The sequence below is a fragment of the Coturnix japonica genome, chromosome 7 (genome assembly GCF_054131305.1).
Source record: "Coturnix japonica strain WE chromosome 7, WE-NBRP24, whole genome shotgun sequence".
Lineage (NCBI taxonomy): Eukaryota > Metazoa > Chordata > Aves > Galliformes > Phasianidae > Coturnix > Coturnix japonica.
The window spans coordinates 1620282-1643603 of NC_140669.1; the positions used below are offsets into that span (position 1 = coordinate 1620282).

The 23322-nt window shown below is 39.6% G+C and overlaps 1 long non-coding RNA gene across 2 annotated transcripts in view; it reads right to left on the reverse strand.

The window, feature by feature from the left end:
- LOC107317065 (uncharacterized) overlaps positions 1-23322 on the reverse strand; it is a 240432-nt gene that overhangs the window by 191623 nt on the left and 25487 nt on the right. Inside the window, exon 6 of one of the 2 annotated variants that reach the window (XR_014948166.1) lies at positions 15146-15236. The exons of the other annotated variant lie outside the window; for it this stretch is intronic. This is a non-coding gene — a long non-coding RNA (uncharacterized LOC107317065). The remainder of the gene's footprint in view (positions 1-15145; positions 15237-23322) is intronic. 2 annotated transcript variants of the gene reach the window in all.

Below are 23322 nucleotides of genomic sequence, written 5' to 3' on the forward strand. Positions count from 1 at the left end.
AAAAGGGAAATTGACATATTTTTTCATGGCTTTGGCTTGAAATCAAGTACAACATCACATTCCTAAGCAAGCTTCATTTCTACTTTGCAATTTCATTTTAACCTGGCAGCAAGATCAGGAGGACAACATTTTTTTCTATTTATGAATATAAAACCAGATTTTTGTTGGTGTCCTTCCAGCATTAGGCCATTTTAGATGGACGCTTTACCTTGATTTTTGAGGCCACAGAAGAAGAAAGTTTCTCCATGAATCTTTACCAACTTGGTAAGTGGAACATCCTTCTCATTGATGTGTAGAAAACCACACAAAAAGCAGAGTATGAACACCTAGCAGAGGACTGAGTGCTGTTTTGCAATTAAGTGCATGTGAGATGATGCGCTTTCATGTCACCTCAAACCAATTACACAAGCTACTGTTATTTAGTCAACACTGAAAGTTCTGCAAAGTACCTCCAATCATTACAAGCAGCTTTAAAAACAGTAAGACTCCCTACTTTTGATAGTTTTTCCCTAAAAATATAGTTTTTTTTGTCTACTTCCAAGTCAACTAATTAATTGTAGAACTGAATGTATTAATGTCATTCCACTTTTTCATACATGAAGCATTAAATAGTAGATCATGCAGAATAATAGGAATGGAGAAGTAAGAAAGCAGAACAAGAGAAATCAGAAAGTTTCAGCTGGCTTCAAATATGAAGTCCAACACTCATTAAACCTCTGTAGAGCCATCCAATTATTTCCCTATACACCAACCAGCTCATACTGGAAGTACTGGAAAAGATAATCCAACATTCAGAAACAAAAAGAAACCTGGAGTATTTGAATACTTCAGCGCTCACATAGACCACCGACGTGCCTAGCAGTACTTTCTGGACATCTTATATTTTATATGCTGGCTATTCAGAGGCTTAACTACCACTATCAGACTCCACTAAGCACACATGTCATTACTGCATCCTCACACTACAGCTTTTTCATTCATGAATCATTTTCTCGTGTTATCTTGTTCCCATCTCATGTGAGCTAAGACTAATTTCTTCCACAATCAAATATTTATTGATACATTTTCAGCAAACAGGAATCCAACATCATTAAAGCACCATAATTCTCACACCTGTTTAAAGCAGGAACCCCATCCTGAAAGGTCAGAGTGTATTAAGAAAATGTGCATTTTTTTTGCTTCCAATTAATTATATCACATCTGTGCAGCTGAAAGTTACCCTTGTAACAGCTAAGCATTGCAAAATCAAGCTCATTATATATATAATATCGGTTACATAAGAAACAGCAACAAGACCATCTTGTTACAGCTAGGTCATTACCTTTGAGATGATATTTCTATGAGTTTAGTGATTACAAGTCTCCACCAGGGCTTAAGGTATCTGCAAGTATGAGATGTAGAAATGATCTGACATTATGGGTACTCTCAGCTTTGACTACATCACAGCAAGAGACCAGTAACTGCTAGAAACTGACTTCTCTGATGTTAAGAGCCTTCTGAAAGATAAACTCTTCCCAATTTAGTCCAAACGAGTCCAAAGTTAACACCTAAAAAACTGAGACTCAAAGCGATTTAAAAGAAATCTTGATTGATAAATACACTAAACACTATTTCACATTTCATTAGAAGAAACAGTTAAAAGATTAATTCTGAATTAAGAGTATTTTGAAGAAGACAGCTCCTATGTCATTTCTACTTCCAGTAAGCTAACATTAAACTACAGTATGTTTTAAAACACTACATATTAACCGAGAACACTGAAGCATCGTTGACAGTAGTATCAGTATACACACAGTGCTTTTGTAAAACACATGAAAGATGGCACTAATAGAAGATAGAACTAATCTGACTTCATGGCAACTCAGAGAAACGCACAATGCCGTACTACTGTACTGGCAGGTAATCTACTGCCTCTTTAAATAGATCTAAATATTGGGTCTAGGAGGGATCAACCTGAGAAAAATGCTAAAATATAACTGCTAAAGTTAATACTTACTTAATGCTTGCTTTTCTACAAGACTTAAAATGAAAAGGCTTCCCAACCATTATAAGATGTACAGTCTTAATCTACATTTCAATAAGATATTTAAAGGCAATGCTGAAACTGTCAAGGACCCTTTCTTAAGCCTGAGAGAGGCCTACAAAGGCACACTGACAGCTTCGTTTTCTGTGACACGGAAGCATTATTTTATCACGAAAATGTTATTATGTTCATATTCATTTTAGTACTTCTCTTTGCAGCCTCTTTGCAACCCCCAAAGGTGCTCAGCAGCACAAATAGACGATAGGAGCACTCGTGTTGTCAAGAGCCCTTACGATAAAGGTAGATGAAGGGATCGGCATAAATGCATGGCTTTTTTTGTCAGAAAAGCTAGAATTTGCAAACAAATGAAGTTTCTCTCTGAGATGCTCATAAACATACAGTTAAACAGTTTGAACAACACTTCGCAGTGTAACAGCCATGGAAGCATGGAAGGATTTCAAGTGCATCGTCTCAGCTTACACACTTACTGTTAAGGTTAGCTTAAATTTCTTTATGCTAAAAAAGACTTTTTTTAATCTTTGTTATAGGTGTATTAAACCTAGCAGGTCAGGCACCTTGTTAAATTAACTTTTTCATTAATAACCTGGCTCCAGTTAAGAAAAAGCTTTTATTCTTGTGTGAACGCATACATACAGACCATAAACAGCTCCTAATTAGTCACATGTGGATTCAAATGCAGACTCGTGTGCTATAAACCAACACCAAAGTATATAAGGAACTGTCAGTCAGATCAAAAGTCAATCCAAAATCATCCCATTTGCAGAGCTGAGATGCTGTCACAGTTAGTTAGCCATAAATGTTTAAAACAGCAACCAAACTCTTATTCTAATTGAGAATGAGTTGAAAGGCTGCACACTTTGATGTCTTCGCTTTTATCATTTGTATATAGCCTAAAACAGCAGATTTTTTTTCCCCTTCTCCTAGAAATAGGAGACATTACCTCGTATTGAAAATATACAGGTAGGTCAGGCTGCATTTGTGGAGCCAGCGTATGGTTTTCGATCATGCATGTAATCACTTACAGCACCAGCCTTGAAAAAAAGCACAATTACAGTAGTTTCTCATTACTATTTAACCTCTTCTTCCTGTCAATTGTTGACCAAATCTTCTTAAAAAGAAAAACACATCTCCAGAATATTATCTGGAATGAGGTCCTACATCACTTAAGCAAACTGATGCCAAGACTTCAATGGCATCACTATTTCCAATCCTTTAATGTTTTTCAGAGGGAAAGACAGCAATGGAGCTTATTTATAAGCATCTGCTCAAATATGCTTCCTGCAATCTGAGAACACGTTAACCAAAACTTGAGAAGCAGCAATGAAAAGTCCAGACCTAATCTTATTATAGCAACACTGTTAAACAAGAGGAAAGACACTTAAAATGCTGGTTGAGTGGAACAAATGCACCAGAGGAGCCCCTCAATGCTGCAGCATGAGAGCAGCCTATGAAGCATCTCAGACCACCCTCCCCTTTTTGAGGGGACAGGAGATAATAGCAACAATCAAGCCTGCAACATCAGTATTCCCACTTCTTCTATCAAGATCTAACCAAAACCCCAAGTAAAACAGTCTCATGTTCACAAGATGACAGCATTCCTCTGACTCATTGCCTGTCCTGTAGTTTGTGTATGCTGGGTGAACTGGGATTAGGATTAATGCTGCCCTCCACAGGCTGAGATTGGGAAATATCACGACACTTGTGTGGTCTGCTAACAAAACAATGCTGGACCTGTACCCACATGTAGGTCCCTGCGTTCATTTTTCTCCCAACAGGCCACAAGCCTCTGTCAAAAACTTGACCAACTACCAGCACTGATCTGAAGAGGGAGCAAAGTGAAGGGCAGAGGAGCTCCATGCTCCTCCATGATACCCTCCATCTCTTCCTCCCAAGAAAATATGCATAGTACAAGCACAAATTTATTGCAGGATATCTGAGGAAAACAGCTTCAGCAACTGTTCCATGTGAACAAAACGACAAATTGAGAAAGAGAAGCTCAGTGAAGCTCTGCTCATCCTTGGCTTGGAACTGCAGCTTTACTTGTTATTGTGTGTTCCCCCTCCCCATGCCATACCCCCCTCCCCGCCATATAAGTTTTGTATCAAAATTCATAAGGGTGTATACATATAACTACCAGACCTAACTCATTCTTACTGAAAATGAAAGTTTACCCAACTCCATAAAGGAGCATACAACCAAAGGTATCAGTAGATTTAGCAATTTAACTTAACAGAAGCAATTTAACTTTCATTTTTCAAGGAAGGTACACAATCTCTACATAGGTATCACTATACAGCATCTATGAACCCAAAACTGTAGCTGGGACCAAGGAATCCTGATGTTAGGGATTGCACAAAAACACACCAAGGAACAAACTCAAGTTCTAAGCACCTAAGAAGCAGATGTGAGAGGCATGAGAAAGCTACAACTCTTCCCATCAAATCACCAAGGTTGAAGAAGACTTCCAATACCATCCAGTCCAACCATCCACCTACCACCAATATTTTCCCACTAAAGGGAAGGAGACTAATTCTGTCCTCACCTTTTTAATTTTGGCACTTCCATAACCTTACTGCTTCCAACATGAGATAAAACAACCTTTGATGATTAGTCCAAGGACAGCCCAGATTTCTGCAGTAAAGCTGTGAATGCTGCTCAGCCTGAGGTTCATTCATAACACCGCCCTAATTCCCATGATCAGTAAGCCAAAAGGTGATTAGAGAGAAAGTCTCCTCTAAAACGATTCCCATTGAAACAGTGCCCAGCATACTCCCTCCAGAGATACCATGTCAGGGTTTCTGCTCTCCCCCCTTGCCATGCTGGAGAAGATGCCAGGTATACTGGCAAAGGGAAAGGGAGTCATACAGCTGAACTGTAGTTCCGAATGTCGAAAAGGCTGCAGGACCTGTGGGAACAGGGGACCTAATAGTGATTGCAGCCATTATTTTTTCTCCTTATAGCTCTACCTCTTCAACTATGCTCGAGATCTTGGTTGTTGTCTCGTACCCTGCAGCACTGGCCTGATGCGATGAGACTCCAGCAGAATCCAGCTCATAAAAGCATACACTGCAAGTGTGACAAATTGCAATGACAAGGTTGGGTTGGAGGTAACTTGTGAACAATCTAGTGAATTGAAAATGCCTGTGCACTCTGCCTAGAAGCAGTAAAAAGAGAATATGGGCAGTGCCAGTTGCATGCTACAAGCAGGAACCTTGCTGAGAACACAGGAGAAACATACCATACCTTATTAACACGCCCAGCTTCTCAACAAGCTCTTTAGAAAACAAATATATAGCATCAGCAATCAACCATATTATTATTAATAATGCAGTTAAAATGTGCAGAGGAGGTGAATTTGGTATGAATCCAGCATCTGAATTGTGTACTATTGAAATGAAAATCTCTGCTTAGGTACCCAGAGAACATAGACACTGCTATAAAAACCCAGTACGCAGCATACAAAGCACGCAACTAACTAAAACCCAGCTCAAGTCATGAATAAAAACAATGCAGTAATTCTTTGCACTCTGAAGCATCTTTCATTCATGGTTCAAAAATCATTCCGCACACACATTCCCTGGTAAATACAACAGCTTAGTACAACAGATGAGCAAGAGCATCCTGGTTTTCAGGAGGGGAAATTGAGTCAGGAATAACCCAGCATTTGAACACTAGTGAAACAGCATTGATGAGAGCATATTAAAGATTACTTTCAGTCCTGAAGAGAAATGCTGAAGTCCCTTCTTGGTCCCTAGGCCAACAAGATGGTAGATGTTCAACTGTCATACACATTCTCCCAAAATTGTTCTTTCACTTTATCATCCCTTGTTTCCTTTTCATTACCTATATAAACCTATAGGAATAAAATCATGCAGTCCCTGTGTTTAAGATACATTCTGGCTATTTCAAATTGAAACTTACATTAACCTCACAGTGACACTGTATGATACGTCCTTAAGCTAACAAAAAAGTACACAACTTTGCCTATGGCAGTTAAACAAGAAAATGTAGTGAAAGAGAAACCTTAAGCATGAAATGCAGTTGTGGTACTCCACTATTTGCCCCAAGATTTTAGTCACAACAGCATCATGCATCAATACGATACTTAATAGTTGTTGAAAAATACCTTAAGGGATAAGCATGAGAATTAAAAATAATTATTTCCTCTTGATAAGACTCTCCTGGAAAACAACGAAGTACTGCATCCTCAGGGAAAGGCTGGAATTTCATAATCTAGATCTGTGTTTGCATGTTGCATGCTCCCAAAGTTATTCAGCACCTTTACATTCCCACTAACCAACATCCCATAGGTCAATGTGCTCCTTAGAACTTCAGTTCTATAGCTTGCCCCCTACCTAAACACTACCGTGGGATTTAAATTACTTCCAGACATTGTTTTCATACTAACTCACAGTAGATTAGAGGGCTGAACATACATTTACCCCTAACCTTTTCTCCATTGTGTTGCTGAAAACCTCACCCAAATATAGGACGTACCTTATGAAAGGCAGTGTTTCATTAACTCTGCTCAGGCTTTTATATTGAATACATAAGTCTATTCATTTCCAACATTAAACCTGTTTGTTTCTTTTTTTGGAATCTCAGTTTCAAATACTATTCCTTTAAAACTTGTAGTTTTCGATTGATAGCCATACAGTGCTTGTCCTTAAAAGCACTATTTAGGTATCAAACAGTTATTGCTGTTGTGTTGTTGTTTTGTTTTGTTCTCATATCTAAACAGAATGACCTTTTATACATCATAAACTGGAGAACAACAAACACAGCTAGAGAACAAATAAAACTCAAAACTCTTTGTTTCTGGAAGAACCTCAAGACAAGCAGCTTTCTTATTCTACACGCCATTCACATTTCCTTCCTGCTCATGGAACACAGAGCCCTCACATTTACACAGGCAACACATGCAGGTCCACAACATGAAGCTACAAGGTGAGATTTCAGCTATTCATATTTTGTACAGCTTGACTAATGAAGAAGAGAGCACTGTGGACACTAAAATTCAAACCCACTGTCATAAGTGGATGATGCTCAAAGCCTCCAAAAGGCTCAGCCTGGTTTTCCACACTAGATTCAAATGACAAACAGATGTGGAACAAAAAAAACCCAACTACTGATGGAAGTAGTTAGGTTTTGGATCCTTTGCAGAGGAAGGGATGCACCTTTCAGAGGTGGCAGAAGCATCTTATGTCATACATCAAGCAGTTTTCCTGAGCTCAGGGTACACAGTGAGCTTGGCTGTGTCATGGTTTGAACACTTCTAAACAGAGTTGCCTCTCACGTTTATTTCCAAACTCATTCTTTAATTCTTTGTAAGTGAATAGGACCTGCACAGAATGAAAAGGAAGAAGCGTGAAACCTTTCAGTTACCTTCCCACCTTCAACAACACTCAACAGCAGAAGACAGTACCAAGGCTAGAAAAGATTGATCCCTCCTGATTACTCAGGTAACAGCTACTGAGATGGAAGAATTGTTGTGTTTTCTCTTGAAATCAGAAACAAAGAGCCAAAAGATAGCACTTTCAGTACTCCTTTAGCCAACCAAATCTGATGTGTGACACATAATATATAAGTGTATATATCCATACACTTATCTTAAGTTACAAGTTGGCCTAAACAGTTACCAGTGTGTAAGTCACTCAATTTACAGCCCAAATCCCAACCTTAACACATTCCCAGACTTATCTGTGCATTTTTAAGCCCAACCTCTCCCTATGGGAGCAAACGCTTTGTCTCATTCACAAATTCTTAAAAATAGTTAAAAACCAAAAAGCAACCCCAAACCAGCAGTATTTGCTTCCGCCTCTTTGTTATTATAAGCCAAGATCTCTCATCCCTGTTGATTAACGACGCTAGCCAGTGGCCACTGACATCTGATTACAACCAAGAATGTGCTTTCTCTATTAAAAAATTGGCTAATACTTTTACAGAAACATTATTCAGAAGTTATACTCCCACATCTTAAAATTCAGAGTATTCTGTCAGGCAGAAAGGGAGAGAAAAACATGTTCCAACCCCCTACCCCTCCCTTGCTTTTCATATAGCTGATGAAAAGAAAGATGTTTCCAGTTTTGCTGTGCATTATGCTGTAAATTTGTCACACATCTCTAATCATTTCTACTAAATGTGGTTACTGGCTTCAGTGACAGTTTTGTTGGGAGGAAATCACAATCCTCAAGAAAAAAAAAAGTGCACATTTTATTAGCTTCTTTTTGAAAGTTGTTATCATTGCTGCAAACATGTCTCCGTTGGACAAGTGGGATACTAAGGAAGCCATGGCAAGGAGGAGGATGTGAGGCATCTTATCGCAGCCCTGAGTGGGAGTGCATCCCCCTTGTAGTTGCTGTAATAGTGGCGGTAATCCTTTAGTAAAAGGCCATAATGATAACATCTAGAAAATGGCACAGCGCTCCCTGAAAAGTAACAGGAATATCCCTGAAATACTCCAGAGCTGGATGATAACCAGCTGCAAACAAAAGAAATTAATTCAGAACGATTTTATAGCCACACTTTGCGTTGCTTCAAAGACAAGTAGGTGAAGGGAACTTCAAAAAGAGGGTTTCTGAACTGCTTTGCTTTTTAAAAACAATAAAAATCTGAAGGAGGAACAGCTTAGCAAAGGGGAAGCTCCAAAAGCGCCTTTTCAAGTGTTTTGTTTTCAAAACACACTTGATTGAGGACAAAAGGAGAATGAGTTTTCAATTGAAAAAGGGATGACTGGGAGGGCAGGACTTTGGTGGAAGGTTTCCGTTACATGCTGTACACCCCAGTCTCCAGGCAGAACTGGAAGGAACGAGCCAAAACGCTGAACGCCATCAATGCCATTCTGGCTTTTGAATGAATGTGACAGTGAGAGACTGTGGGAAGCAGCAGAACACAAATGGGAAATTTGCAAGTGAAGAATTATAATAATCATCTCCCATAACAGTCAGGTTTCGAGGGTTTTTTTCCCCCCTTCCTCTCTCCTCCTTCCCCTATTCTTGCTGGGTACAGCTCAGCTGGCACATTTTGTCCAGGATACTTATAAGGAAGATCAGAAATGCGCTGCTATGATAAATAGATTACCCAGACCACAGCACAGACAAGCAGCGGCCAAGAATCTCAGCAAACTCTACTGACTGCCCTATACCTAGGAAAGAACTTGGGCAGGTATAAATAATTTCTTTTAATTGTTGCCGCAGCTGCTGCATTAAGTTTTCTTTTAAATTCGGTGCAGAGTAGCAACTCCCCAGCTGGGGAAAATCAACCTTTATGCTCCCCGTGCCCTCTGCAAAACAGAACTGCCACAGACCTTCAGCATCCTCAAGTCCAGAACAAAAAGCTCTGGGCTTCAGCCAGCCCAGCAGGTCACTGCACCAGCTGGAACCAAAGGCAGTTCAGGTTAGCCGGTTACTCTGCAGTAGCAGCCCAGGTGCATCTCTTTACCACCATACAAAGCAGCTGATGCTAATTTCAGGGACCCACAGGTTCACATGCTTACCCATTTGAATGCAAGAAGTTCACACTGCCAAATCCTCCATAGTTCTCACTGACCCGTGCCCCCCAAACCCCCAGTTACAGCTCAGCAATCCAAACACTTAACATCACAAAAGCTCTGCTTTAAGCACTCAGACTTACTACCTGGTTTGCCCCAGGACTAGCTGAACCCTTCCATAATAGCCCACTTGCAGTGGGTAAGGCACAAAAGCAGCCGGCATTGAGAGTTAAACGAGTTGTTCAGAGCCCTGGTACCTCCCGTGCTTTCTGAGAGCTTCCACTACAAGCAAACACTGCATCATGCTCAAGAAAACAGCAACACCCGGACCCAAAAGTCATCGCTCCTGCTATCAAGCATCACATCTCCTATACAGTTGCAGCTTCCCTGCCTCCGTCCAGCACTCTACTACAAGAAAACAAGAATAAACAGACTAAGTCTCAGAAAAGCAGCATTTATTTCAGTCCAAGGCAAGCAAACCTTATTTTGCTACAGAAACCAGTCTTTCCAGATCTTTAACTTCATACCAACGCTCTCTTGACCTTAATTGCACCTTTAACTGCCCATTCACATCTACATTAAGAACTATAAAGATACCTGAGATGTCACTCTTCTCATTGGATTCATTGAAACTCCAACACCACAGTTTGCAAACTTCAGCCCGCAATTAATGAACGTTCCTCCATAGGGAGACATCATGGAGAAGCCCCTACAAAGCACGTGGGGGCGGCCAAGCAGCCATTAAGGACACACAGGGGCATGGAAAAGACACGCAGGAACAAAGAGAGACTACACAGTGATGGAAAAGAAACTTGCTAAGAACACCTCAGAGATGCACAGAATTTGCTACAACTCAGTATGCCACTTACTTAGCCAAAACCAAGCCTAAATACAAAGAACAGGGCTCAAGCTGACACCAAGCAATTACTTCTGCCTTCCATAGCCATTGCAGACTCTCTCCACTTATAAACGCTTTCTTTTTTACTGAGGAAGGCTTGGACTTGCTGAATTTAAAGCCCAAAGATCACAACAACAAAGACACAAGGACAAAGCCAGCACAGAATTCTAACACAAGATGCAGTCTCATCGCTCTCTACTTTCATCATCAATACTTGATATCAGCCCACCAGATCACAGAACAAGAAAAACCCAAAACCAACAAAAACCACATTGAACTCCACGTAATAAAGCAAAAATAAAATCCACACTTCACTTACCTTAAAAGGCCACGGAGCTGCAAACGATGCACAGGAACTGACGATGGCTCTGCATAACCCCATTACTCAAGCTTTAACGATGTTGCAGGTACACATGGTAGAGCTTCAGAACCATCCAGAAAGACCACCCAGCCCCTTTTGTTGGGGCCTGGCAGAGGGAGTTGTGGGAGGTGACTGCCCACCTCCAGCCCCAGGTGCTGCTCATCAGTAATCAATCCCCCCAGCTGAGCACCACCCAACCCAAATCCACCCCCAGCCATACCAACCACATGTTTAATTCTATTAGTAATCAGCAAAGGGCTTTCAGGTGTCTATACAACTTGAGAGGACTACAATTACGTTACACTGAGCTACTTAAAAGCAAAAATATTATTTAAATTAAAAAAGAAAAATGAAACCAAAAGCTTCAGTGATTCACTCTTCTAACAACAAGTTCCCTGTGATGATCTCCTTCAAACAAATAATGTGGATTTTTACTCATGTCTTCATACAACCTGCTTTTAGCACAACTATATCATATCATCCATTGTATTGCTGGTATAGCCTTCCTAAACCAAGGGTTAGGCACATTTAACTAAACATCACTTCTTGTATGTTCTCTGTGTCTTTGACTGTCCCAGCTCAACCTTTAAGGTTTTAAGAGCCCTCTGCTCCACCAGTACTCTGCACACCCTTTGCCAGGATATGTGGGCTTTCCCTTCCTTAAGAGTACTTAACCTTTCCAAAAGCTAATTCCAAATGTGCTTTTTTTGTGCGATTTCGGATGGTGTCAGTCTGGTACTTTTATGAGTCAGATCCCCTTAATGGCAAAGTGCAATTAGCACAGCTAAAGGCATCCGGTTTCATTATATTTTTGCACCTCAGATTAAAGACATATTTCTCATATACACTATTTTTACACAGCATATTATACCAAAATCTCTGCAACAGTTTTATGGTTATCTTCCTTCAAACCAACTGAAAACTGTCAAAAGAGTACAGTGTTATAGAACTGACTGTAAATAAAGTGGCTTTGTCTTCCTTTTCCTTACTCCTAATGTACAGTGTTCAATAACCATGTGATATCACCTGCCTTGACAAAGTTTTGCTCTCTGGTGATGCATTTGCTTTTACCCACTGGAACCTCTCTGGGAACTCCCAGAATTGCAGAAAGAAAGGAAAAAAAATCTTAATACATGACTCTGGAACTGAAACCCACTTATTACTATTGCAGTTTTTCACTATTGCTTGCTTACTTTTTACTATTCATCTTCTTTTTTTGTTGTTTTACTTTTCTTTCCCTAAAAGACTTTCTGAAATGTTCTAAAAAGTGGGAAATGGAGCATTTAACAACATAAATAACAGCACAGCTGTAAAGACACGTACTTTGAAAGAAAAAACATCCATCTATTCACCTATTTATCAAAGATCCAAGTAAGGCACAGAGCAGATGGGTAATAAAAGGACGCCACTTAACCACTTAGCTAATCTGTCCAAATTGGAAAGGAGATATTCAGACTCGGAGGTACTATTTAAATAAAGGAATATGCACCATGTGGTTCAAAGCATTGTATAACGTGTCATGTTAGAAATGCTAATATTCTAATAAATAGATATATCCCATCTCACATTCCTTTGGATTTAAAGCTTTGCGGTATTATCATATGCTAAGTTAAACATACAGGGGCACAGAATGAGGTGACACAAATGGCTGTGCAAATTACACACTGGGGTGTGTGTGCAAACTACGGGAACTTGCAGCAGAGAAGGCAACTTACAGGGCCAGGAACCACATTACAATAGGGAGTCGCTGGGAAGAAGCAATAGGAAATAAATAAAATTATGTAAATTAATGCTATGCAAATTTGCCGCATCTTTTTAAAAGGCAGCAAAATGCACGATATCTATTTCTCAACACAAATAATTGTCAAGATCCTGAGCATACTATATTCAAGGGGCTGACACTGGGTGAATAAATATCAGGGCTGATTATTTGACTGATTCTAGGATGTAAGTGGTTTTTCCGATAAACAAGACCAATGCCTGAAGCAAAATGCCCAAGTAAGATGGCCAGAAGAGTGCACAGATAGGTGTCATACAATGGCATTCGATTAAAGATGACTGAATACGTTTTTCAATACTTTTTAAAACTGGAAATCTTGGTTCTCATTGAATTGCATTTGTAAATTAGAAGCACACATCTTGAAGAATATTTTATTGTTTGGTCACAAACACTTTGAGTAATGAGCAGCTATTTCCTGACCAGCTCCCCACCGTGCAGTAACTTGAACAATGGCTATTCCATGAAGAAACCAAAACGATGGGAAGAAAACAAGTCTTCCAAGAACTCCCGTCAATCATCTGCTGACTGCGGTGTAAAACACTGACCACTAAGGCTAGAATTCAATTCAGCTAATCAAAAGAACTGAGCAAATTACTTCATTCTTCTTCAAGGCAAGAAGTAGGGAAATGCAGGACTGCGACCCATTCCATAGCTGTGAGCAAACTAGTTACGCAACCCAAAAGTTCACACGTAGACAGATACGCACACAAGGATGGATGTTTACAGGAGGACTTTGTTTCCTCTCCCTGAAGGAAGCATCACACGAGTACCTTGGGGCTCAACCATGATGTGCTCATTTACGGTGCCTCTGAATGTGTAGGTACGCCTGACTGCGAACCGACGTACTGCTGTCGCTGGGGACAGCAGGTTCTTTCATCTTCCTAATGGACATTCCTCTATGAATGTCTGTGGCCTACCTGACTGTAATCCTTTAAATTTTAATTCACTTTACATTTAGCCAAGTCATAAATACCATTTAGGTACCAATATTCTGCTTTATGCAATCCCTAAGGTGGTGCTTTTATTTTAATGAAGCCATTTGCAACTTAAGAGGAAAAAAATATTCCATCTTTGATTGAATATATTTGTCAGTTTTATTCCCGACTGACATTTTTATGTGAAAACTTGAATAAAACTAAGGGATAGCTGCTTACCAACTGGGATAAAAGTTTCTGTGTGTTTTTGCCTTCAAAATTAGCTGAATAAACGGTCTTTGAAATAATTCATTTTGAAAACATCAAAGTTAACCTCAACTACAATCAAAAATGAAATTCAGAATTCAATTGCATCGCAAATGAAAAATTTCCTTGCTTATTCACTATTTTAGAAGAAATTATACGTCAGCAGATAACTACTCTACTGAAAATGATATTTTTAGTATTGTAGAATGGCAGTGACTTACTGCGTTTCTTCTGTTATATGAGAAGCCAAGTACGGGCGATGTTATAATGTTTGTTTTCTCACTTTTTTCTTATTCTTATATTGTGTAGCAGTTTGTTTCTAGTAAGCATGTGTTATTTCAATGGATGAGAACATGCTTAAGTGCTGGTTTTGCTTAATGTGGTAATGCAAAAAAATAAGGAGAACTAAGGCCATTTCACAGCAAAGTTCCTAGCATCAAACTGTGTAATTCTCACTTACTGAATAACGTGTTTTTTGTATTTCCATAGTTCCGATGCAATGAGAATTACCATAGGAATATGCAGAAAGTGCAAATTAGCACAGAAAAGTGCACCCTTATGCAAAACAGGCAGAGGTTGCCTTGCATTTAGGATCCCCCTCTATTTGTATTAGGGGAAGCTGTGATACTTCATCATTTCTAATCATGTTTAGAATCACCCAGGTTATCATTAAAAATGATTTCAAGAGAAAATTATCACAGTGCAGTATTTACGTCGGGTCTTCCTGATGCTCCTGCAGTAGAGATAACTCTTTACATATCCCTCAACAGGAAGTGCGACAACAGGAAACAATTTCCCCAAAAAACTTGAAAAGTGTCAGAAATACCGGTAAAGATGACTTAAAGTTTAGTTTTATCCATATCAAATTTCACTGAGATAGGTAGATAGCATTACTGCCTTTCAATACATACTAAATTACACCATAAGTCCCACAAGGCAGCGAGCTTCATAGCTCCTGCTGAGGTCAATCTGAATTAAGCATGTGGAAATACTAGAGATACCTAGCATTGTGTATAAGCCAGATCACAGCACTCCAGCAGTAGAGAAGCCTTGCCTATCTTGAGGTAAAAAATGCTTTAGCAAGGAAGCTATGCTCCATAGTTGGAGTTATCAACTTACAAAGAGTTATGGTTAGAGTTATTAACACGGAAAATATTAAGAATATTAAGAATATTAAGAATCATTGGATTCTTACCCCTCCTACTAGATGGATAATAAACTTTTTAATATATTTTGTTTTATCAGTTTCCATGGAGGTACCAATCTGCGTTCTGTCCCTCAGGACTGGTGAGGGTGGATTGTCCCATTTTGGACAACATGACCAAGCATTCCTATCTCTTTTTCCTGCCCTTAGCCATTAAAATGAAAAGGAAGGTTAAAGTGACTAATTACCTGCTCCAGGAAACACCTATGAAAGTCCTTGGCTTCAGCAACAGAGATCTGATTTCATGCAGTCTACCACATTTGGTTTGATCCACAGCTCCTGAAGTCAGTGGGAAAAAATGCAATTAATGTCCAACTAATTGATGGATTGGGGTCAGTACTTCAGTATTCCACATATTTAGTTGTCTACTTTTTTCTGCTCAGCCAAAAATACTGCAGGTTTGTTTTTAATTAATTGACAACTAATGAGTAGTGCCAAATTCACAAGAATTAAATCCTTTTTCTGTCACAGCTCCCTGCATCCCATAGCATACCCATAGGCCTGAGCTCTCAGGAAGAGGGACCACAGCACAGCTCTGCACCCGGGGCTGTGTGGGCATAGAGGTTTCTGGTTGGGCTGCGGGCTAATCAGGCTGCTGTCTATTCCAACATTTAAAGTGAATCCAAAGTCTCTAGCAAAGAGATTTAGGTCAGTATTTACATATTTGTCCAGTGACATTATGGGTGCTGTCAGCTAATACAACAAATGCATTTGTTGTTTTGATTGTTTATATTTCGGTTGCTTAGGGTTTTAGTTCTGTTTAGATTGTTGACATCTAGCAATACATATACTTGGAATAAGGGCAAAGTCAAGGTCAGTGCACTGGCAGATCCACTTCAAACCTTGCTGTCTAGATGAGAAGTTGCTGGATACTCTTGGGGCAGTTCCTACATAACAGATATGCTCAGGATTAGTTTCTCCCACTACTAGTGAGAGTCTGAGTTCCTATCAAGCAAATACTGCTGGATGGTTGGACCAGACAGCAAGCTTTGTATAATATAGATTTGAACTCTTATTGCAAAACAGCTCACACAAAAAAATGTTAGGCAGTTCTAAGAACATAGTGAAGTATTCCTGCATACTATTGTTGGCCAACTCTCCTCCACATCTCCAACAGTATTTATAAGAATAATTATTAGTGTACATAAGAGATTGGATTTTTTTCTGTTACATGTTTTCCTTCACTACAAACTAGATTTAAAGCCCCACCTATAAGAACAAGCATATCCAGCTTAGCAGCATGCATCCAGACTTCACAGTAAGGAAAAGCATAACTAAATATCCTTTCTTTATGGGTAAAATGAGAAACAGCCAGGATGACCTGAGTTGCCCCAGATCTTTCCACCAGGCAGGCATGCCAAGGAAACACTTTGTGTAGTAAGTGGTACTGCTCACCTCATCAATTTAAACATTTTTCAGGTTTATGCTTTATCCGATCAGAAAGACGCTTATAGGAATGGATGGTACAGTATATATATAGGACTCTGGCCTGTGGCCAAAAGCTCTGAATTACACTTTTCCTTTTGGCTGCATCACTTATATTCACTCTTGGACCAAACCTGAGCTTGCATCTGTTCACATGTATCTGTGTCAGGTACTGAAATGGACAATTATTTTTCAAAAACATAGTAGCACACTTAAAAATTCTGGAAATAAGGCGTCTGCCTATTAAACGAGGCTTTGATAAATATGTTCCAAGCCACCTTTCCCATACACTGAAATGTTCTAACTGAGAAAACGGCATCTCAGAAGTCTCATAGGATGAGTCACTCAGGGCCGTCACACAGTCACTCATCTGTGCTCCTTTGTACAATTTCCTACTTGCAATTTGATTTGAGTACGAACAGCAGGTTTGGTTCTTCAAGGCTTACTCCAAACTCAGATAAGTAACTGCGGACCAGGGCTGGTTATGTAGGGGATAAACATTTTTGCTTTGAAACCTGATCTAGCAAAGAGCGCAACTGCCAAGACCTGAAACCACTCTTAGATCCATGGCTAGCTTGGTCAACTCCTAATTTATACAAATTTATAACAGTTTTCTCCAACTATTCTCTTTTTTGTTGTTGTTGTTCCAATTTGTCTATTTTATTTTCTTGATTTGTAATCCTTATAATTCTTTTTTACTGCAGTTACGCATTAGGATAAAAATTTAAGAGCTTTTTCATACTCACTCTGAAAGCGCTTTTGTGTCCAGTAAGGCAGCAACTTTTTACTTATGGAACCATTTCTCTTTGTGTACTTGAGCATGTGGACCATTATTCTACCTTGTGTGCATCCCGTTGCATTTCATCAAAGTCTTGGGTCTGACTGTACTTTAACCTCTCCTGAGCTTGGACATTACTTGTCTGCTATTTGTAACTTGCTTTCACATAAGTCCAAGCAGTCTATCTTCCCCTTATGCCCCTGTAGTCCTTTCTCTGAGTTTAAGAGTTCAAGGGCAGAAATTCATATCTTCTCCAACCTTCTAGAGGCTGCAGACCACCATATCATATACCTCCCCCACATCCCTGCATGCATTCCAAGAATTTAGGTTGGTAGAAAGAAATTAGGTCTCATAAAAGTAAATCACTGTGTGACAAACACATTGTCAAATCACAAAGAAAATCTGTGTGATGTCCAACAAGGGGAGAGAGTTGCACTACGGGCCTAACATACATTTTTACCAGATGATTAACTTACAAACAGGCATTTTTAAGCAGTTATTTTCATCCTCCGAATGAATACTTTCTATCCACTACATGTGCATGAACGCCACCACATTTCTTGTAGGTCACAATAGCGTGAGTTTCCCAAAATAAAGATCTGTTTATTTGCACTCATTTCCTTACAGCACCCTTCCTGATGGCCCTCCTTTACACATCAGCCCTGCAGAAGGCAGCACAGATATCCTTCTTGGTTTGACATCAGCTGTTCAGGACCTCAAGGCAGCCTAGGCACGGTGCTGGCAAATCTGTATACCTAACACTGAGAACCAGGGCTGAGACTCAAGAGCTGCTGCAGCCTGAGGAATTGCTAGGAATCTGCTGAGGTGCTCTGCCCTATTTGTACATTCTTGGACCATCTTAAGGGGAAAACAAGTTAGATTAGACTTCTTTCTTTCAAGTTAAAGATAATGTATTTCACCTTCCTTTGCCACAGGCTATGAGAGTGAACCAGATTGGTTTCTGGGGCTCAGCTGATGTCTGTTAATTTGTCAGGCCACAGTAATTCAATCACATACTCAAACCCCTAGCAATAGTCACTGCCATTATGCTAAATGCCTTATGCTAGCAATCAAAACAGTTACAGATATTAATGCACCATCTTAGAAGCTGTGCTCAGTTAAAATAGAAACACTGGAAAATATGTCAGAGAACCTTTTGCTTTTCCTGTGCCTTGGTGATGGAGGATCCGGTGGGGGATTTGGCTCCAACACCGTATCACATCTCACCATTGACAGCAGCAATCCCTCTTTGCCAAAGCAGGGAGCAGACACAGGCAGGAGGTGACTGCTGGTAGGGGTTGGCGGCAGCAACAGAAAAGACCTGTCTCTGTGGGAGAAATGCTGTGACAGTGTAGATTTCTCCCACAGTGAGTTTTCCAGGTGCAGAATATTCAGGATCTTTTTGCTTAGATAAGGGCACAAGAATGAAGCTCTGACTGATCACTCCCAGTTACCACATTGAACTGAAGCCTGCTGTGCAAAAGAGAACTCCCCTAACGTGGCTCTCCCCTCTATGTTCAGATGAGTTAGAAACCCCCTTTGCATTTATTTTCCTCTTGGAAAACAAAAGCAAAACAAACAAACAGAAACCAGAGGTTTCTTTTCCCTGTCTGATTTAGGAAATGTGATTCACCATAAGATTGTCTTTTTAAATCTATATTACTACACTGTATTTAACTACTCACTATTAAACTTAATACTAGAGCTGGTATTTAACTCTTAAGTTAGTATCAATGTATTCCATCCCTATAAGACATATGATTGTTTAGCTTGAAGTACGTACCACACTTTGCAGCTCTAGATTTCACCTTGTTATTTCAAAATACACTCCTTAATTGACTGAGATAACGCAAATCATTTCCTTATTGATACAGTACCTCATGTGCAGCCACAAGAGGAATCACAGAATCATAGAAGGAAGGCAGGTCAGGATCTCTCCTACACACTGGAGCAGAGCGTTGGTGCCAAAAACAGCATCGTGGGTACTTAGAATAATATTACTGTACACTAACATTGTAGCCTGTCAGTTTCTTTAACAGGGCGTAAATTTATTCTGCTCTCAAATTATTCTACTCCCATCCCCCTCAAACTGGTAGTGAGGAAATGAAAAGCTTCTGTGAGTGGGATACTGGGATGGATTCTGCACAGCAGCCTCTCTAGGTCCAAGTGTAACTTTTGGCCAAAGACCTTTGGAGCAGGAGGTGGGTGCTGCTGAGTCCTCCTGCAAACGTCATGGAGGAGGGCAGGTCTGAGCAGCTGGAAGAGCAATTTACAAAGTCACAGTTATTTTCTAGACACGCTGCATATAAGAGAGATACTGAGCCATAGGTAGATCTATAACCAAAGCAATATTTACTTCAAGCCGCTTCAGTTAATACTTGTGAAAGGATTAGTGCTGTAGACAAGCCATTAGTGGCAACAATGATTATCTACTATATGTCATAAGATGCGATGAAAAACTAAAGTGCAGAATTAAGCTCTTTACTAGCTTAAGGAGATTTCTCGTTTAGGTGTCTATGCAAGGATAAAGGAGATAGACTCTGCTTCACCTTATAAAACAAACATTAAGGATCAGTAAACCATGGTGCAAGGCACTTACAGGGCTTTGGTGGCTGCTGGAGATATGAAAAATAATCTGCTTTGTGATAGACTTACAGTAAACAAATAACATGAATTATTTGGAGCTGATGAAAAGATTATAAATTTTAGATATCCCTGAATGCTATTAAACATCAGAGTTACTGGATCTTTTGGCAAATTTACTAAAAGGTTACACAGCGCTTTCAATGCAAAATCAGACTCTCTGGTGGATGGTAATGATGTCAACACTTATTTTATTTCCACCTTGCAGATGAAGCTTATAATACACAGCAGATAAACTGACCCACTTATTTGCTTTTTGAAAGGTGACAGGGCAAAAGGCAAGAGCTGGCCTCCCAGTGCTCACCCACAGCTCTGAGCTCTGTTCTCTCAGCCTGCGGTAGGACTGGGTCTATTTTGCTTTGACATCTACTTTGAAAGGGACAGAATTAGCCAGCTCCCATTACATTTGGACCAAATGTGATTCTAAGTAACCTGACTGCTACACTGGGATGCAGATGGAATATGAACACGACAAAGATTTCTCCCAGACTCTTCCCAATGGCAATGGAGGCTTTTTTCTGCTTTGAATCTAGTGTGATGGAGCCCTTGGCCTTAGGACATCCTATACCAAGACACATACATACTTCTAGGAGGAAAAACTAGTCTGGAGTTAAAACTGCATGTATCAGAATAAATCCTCCATCTAAGCTGGTAGATGGAGACAGGCTTTGGTTCATCCACTAAGGGCACAGTTGGCTGCAACTCAACTACATTACCAATGAATGAACAATAGGAGCTACAGTTTAGGAGAGAAGCAGGTAAATGTTAGAATGGGTCATAAGACTGTATTTCTGCATAGGTGGTCAAGTCTTTATGGATTTTTCTGGTGAAAGCCCATAAACCCATGACACCATGGTTAGATATTAGCATGACTTACAGCTTGAGCTATGTGAGTGTTGGTGCAAATGCTCTGCGTTCTTGCAGTGTTTAGGTTAAATCAGGCACAATCTCAAGGCTTAAATCTCATTTTTTTACAGCGGAGAATACACTTGGGGATGAACTGAGCATGAATTGAGCTCTTATGCATGCTAAGTTACTTATAACTCCAAAATGTGCCACTGTGTTTCTGGTAATACGCTAAGTATAAATTTAGTTACTCACACAGTGGCTGCTTTCCTTCAGAAATAAATACACAATTAAATATGGTTGTCTTTTTCTCTAACCCAATTAGTTTGCACATTGAGGCTCAAACAGAATGCTTGATATACATACAGTGATGGCTACCCTTATCAGATTAATTGATCGGTGATCATATTGCTTTCATTGGGTTTAGCATCTTCCCTCTGCTTACTGAGAAGACCCTGTGCACCTGTATCTTCCCCAGACTAACTGCACAAATACTACTGATTTCCCTCTTGTATTATTCTAAATGTTAAGTTCCCATGTTTATGTTGAACCACTCTTTGTGGCTTTCACTTTACGGTTGCATGAAGGTAGATTAAAATTCATTGTTCTTCAACAATAACACTAGTACTGTAAACCTTCATTAGACCTCCTAAACTCTTGTCCCAGAATGAACAAATTTCCCTATTAAACCCCATGTTTTCCAGTAGCCATTAATAGGAATCAGCCAGGCAGCCCAGTTCTCACATCAGCATCCCTCATCATCAGGACAAGGCCCGTCAGTGCTGCACAAAGAGCAAGGCTTTATGTGCCACACAGCTCTTTTTCTGCTAGAAAACCCTATGTTCCATGCAATCAGGTTTTAGCCTTCAGACTGGCCATTCAAGAACAGTGTTACTGATGATAAAATTGGTGTCTATCTAATGTTTTTCAACAGGTGAACTATCTAATAAGCAGCAGAATCCCTGTGCTAAAGAGATTACGCTCTGAAGCACTGAATGTAGTAAAATGCTGTGTTAAATTTAGCAGGTGCTCAGCGTGCATTTATTAAGCGATTATTCCCTGTGCTGGTGCTCCCCTCCTCCCTACTTTCAAAACCTGAGTTTTCTTTCACAACGGCTCATCCTACATCTCTGAGCCCCTCTCCACTGAAGAAATCCACTGTTGCTCCACCAAAGGCCCATACAACAGATAATTGGAGTTAAGAGCTATTCTGAAGGCTGAAGTCGCACTTGTCCTGGCTCTCCATGCAGGAAAGAATTTCACTCCCTGTGTATTTTGAAGGCTCTAAAATGTTTCAGACTCACAAACTGTCATTTCACATTGATGGCTTCTTATTGTGCATGAAGTTAAGCTCTCAAGTTACGGCATTTATTTTTTTCTGTTGATTAGAGAGCAAAGGAAGCACTTCCAAGGAATTACAGTGTTTTCTAAATAATTCTAAATAGTTATCAGGAAAATAGGTTACAAGAAACCACTGAGCCTACTTCAACTCACTTTATCTTTTAACCACTGACTTACAAGTATGTTTGTTTAATATAGCCCTGAACTAAAAACTCAGTTTATCTTATACTTTATCCTTCAATTCATATTATACATGTATAAAATATATAGTTCCAGCTACAAAGATGTACTCTGTGGAAAAACCTTTCTCAGATCAAGCTGTCTTTCTAGAGTCTATACATACATACATATACATACGTGTGTGTGTATATATATATATCTCCCATGGATTAAACAGCATAGTTTTTAATTTGGTATTAATATATTTAATTCCTCTGAAGGTAACTCAGTCACAATTCAGTTTCTTTGCACTGTACTGAGCAGAGTGCCCAAACAACCATCTCACATGGGATTTATACATGCTAGACTGCAGATTTACCTATAGCAGCACACTTGGGTATGGATGCTGATGATAGTGAGGAAAAGAAGAAAAAAAACCCTAACACTAAAACCAAATTTGATTACAATAACCACATTTTTTTTTCCATGATAATTCAAATGAAGGTATTTTATGTCTGTCCTGAAAGACTTCACCTAGGAAATTATAAGACTGCTGCATGCTGGCATTCATGCAGTATATTTGCTGCACTTTCCACTGCCCAAAGCAACTCCCTATATTCCAGTTCTTACTTTTGTCTTTCTCAAACATCCCAATGAGCAGAATATAAAAATCCTGCACGTTCTCCAGCATTGCTACAGGGGTTAACTTGTTAATGCTTTACTTTCACTGTAGTTTTTTATCAAACTTTCTTTTTTCTCTCCCTGGGGATAAACAAATGGACAGCTTTCCTCTCCAGTATTCCTCCTTCCATTACCATCACAGCAGAATGCATCTGAGACTATAATAATTCAGTGATGAAATACAAAATGTCGCAATGCCATCTCTCTTAAAGTGAACTGAGATTTTGTTATGCCATTTTAGGTGCATTAATAGCTCCTAAAGTCCCATGGAGTATCTTAATGTGAATTTAATGAGCTGATAGCATATAAATGACAGTACTGTGAGGGTGAAGGTGACATAACCTTTTTCCTTCTATTTGATGTTTGCCTTTGAAAAAATACAGATCTTCTCAAAACGTACCACATTATTACAAAGTGCCACATCATTCAGCAAGGAGGCTACTATTGTTTTATCATTTTAAAGCCCTTTCTCTTCTTTTTTTTTTTTTCTTT